Raw genomic sequence first — 2,923 nt, 5'->3', positions numbered from 1 at the left:
CAATACCACCACACATTACTACCATACTACCACCACACTACTGCTACCACCACACTACTACTACCACCACACTACTACTACCACCACACTACTACTACCACCACACTACTACTACCACCACACTAATACCACACTACCACCACACTACTACTACCACCACACTACTACTACCACCACACTACTACTACCACCACACTAATACCACACTACTACTACCACTACACTACTACCCACACTACTACTACCACACTACTGCCCTACTACTACCACACTACCCACACTACTACTACCACACTACTACTACCACACTACTATTACCCACACTACCACCACACTAATACCCACACTACTGCTACCACACTACCTTACTACTACCACACTACTATTACCACACTACCACACTAATATACACTACTACTACCCACACACTACTACCACACTACTACTACCACACACTAATACCTACCCACCACACTAATACCACACTACTACTACCACACTACACTACACTACTATTACCACACTACTATTACCCACACTACCCACCACATATACCACACTACTACCCACCACACTACTACCACACACTACTACCACACTACTGTACACACACCACACTATACCACACTACTACTACCACACACTGCCCCTATTACCCACACTACTGTACCACACTACCACCACACTAATACCACACTACTACTACCACCACACTACTACCACACTACTATTACCACACTACTATTACCACACTACCACCACACTACTATTACCACACTACCACCACACTAATACCACACTACTACTACCACACTACTACTACCACACTACTACTACCACACTACTACTACCACACTACTACTACCACACTACTACTACCACACTACTACTACCACACTACTACTACTACCTAAAGAGTGTCTGCTTGATAGTTCAGGAGAGGTTAACAGGTTGATCTCTGTCTGTCTGGTCTGTTTGGCTCACACACACACACACACACACACACACACACACACAAAAGCATCTTTCCAAAACTCTCTTTCTCTCTCCCTCCGAAATTTATTAGGTCAGGTTAGGTTATGCTATTGGTTAGGTTAGGTTAGGTCAGGTTAGGTTATGCTATTGGTTAGGTTAGGTTAGGTTAGGTTAGGTTACAGTTCAGTAAATTGTGGTGTGAAAATTGTAAAGGAAGGAAGCTCTTATCAAGTGGTGTCTGACTTTAACAGAGAGGTAATGGTGTTCCTTGTGAGACTGTGGACAAACTTTCCTCTTACTGAGACAGGATGTACACATTAGTGAAGGGATGGGGGTATCTATCTCTCTCTCTCTCTCTCTCTCTCTCTCTTTCCTTCCCTCTAGTTTTCTCTCTTTTTTGCTTTTCTCTCTCTCTCTCTCTCTCTCTCTCTCTCTCTCTCTCTCTCTCTCTCTCTCTCTCTCTCTCTCTCTCTCTCTCTCTCCAGTCAAAAGTTGCCAAGCTAGAGGCAGGTAACAGATATTCACCTTTTGTATTTGTTGTCATGACTTTTTTACAATATTTTCTTTTATTTTCTCACCGTCTACTTCACTTAGTTTCTGTGTCTTTGGGTGGTAGAGGGATAAGGGAGGTGGTGGTGGAAGAGGAGGAGGGAAGGAGGAAGGAGGGAAGATATTGGATTACATGTATAGATAATGCAAGGCTCTTATGATGGAACGGTCAGGGGACAGAGATTGATATAGGGACGAGAGATAGGTGGTAGTAGTGGTAGGTAGTGGTGGTAGGTAGTGGTAGTGGTGGTAGGTAGTGGTGGTAGGTAGTGGTAGTGGTGGACAGAGTATAGATATAGTATCAACGTACTGAAACACACACACACACACACACTTACACACACACGTACACACACTTACACACACGTACACACACACACACAGGAAGAGACACCGTGGTCGTGACTAAGTGGAGTTTGGTGGTGAGGGTTCTTCTGTGTCATAAAATCTATTTATAAGACCCGAGAAGGGATTAACTACAGAAGGGATGGACAGATAGATAGATAGACAGATAGATAGATAGACGGATAGATAGATGGGGGATCGAACCTGGGACCATTCACTTGAGTGGCGAACATACTGACCATTACACCACAGGTCGCCACCCTATCACCACCACACTGATACCCTACCCATACACCTCCTACACTACCCCTCCCCTTCTACCACCTCCCCACCTACCCCTCCCTCCCTTTACTAGCTGGGGGGGGGGAGGGGGGGGAGGGGGGAGGAAGACAAACACACGAGAGGCTGTGTCACTAATCTTGTCACGCCTCCACCTCACTAGATTTACACTTTACGGGTCTATAGTTGACGGTGTGAGAGAGAGGGAGGTGAGGGAGAGAAGGGTAAGGAGGGAGAGAGAGAAGTAAAGGAAAGGGGGAAGCAAGGGAGAGTGAGAGAGAGGTAAGGGAAAGAGAGAGAAAGAGAGATAATGTTATTCTATCTTATTGTGTATTTTTTAGCATTATCATCATTATCATTTTCATCATTATTATCATCATCATTATCATTATTATCATCATCATTATCATTATCATCATTATTATTATCATCATCATTATCATTATCATCATTATTATCATCATCATTATCATTATTATCATTATTATCATTATCATTATCATCATCATTATCATTATTAGTTAAGGAAGATACTCAACGCCATTTAATGTTATTGTGTGTTAGTTGGTACATGAAACTTAACTAGTCCAGTACACATAACTAGTCCTGTACACATAACTAAGCCAGTACACTTAACTAAGCCAGTACACTTAACTAAGCCAGTACACCTAAGCCAGTACACCTAAGCCAGTACACGGGATATGTATGGTCAATAGTTTCTCACGCTATTTCTGATTGGTTGCGTCCGGCTAACTAGTATTACCACCTGTAAGCT

The sequence above is a fragment of the Homarus americanus genome, unplaced genomic scaffold, assembly GCF_018991925.1.
Source record: "Homarus americanus isolate GMGI-L3 unplaced genomic scaffold, GMGI_Hamer_2.0 scaffold25468, whole genome shotgun sequence".
NCBI classification, from domain to species: Eukaryota; Metazoa; Arthropoda; class Malacostraca; order Decapoda; family Nephropidae; genus Homarus; species Homarus americanus.
Note: the sequence above shows the minus strand (reverse complement) of the source record.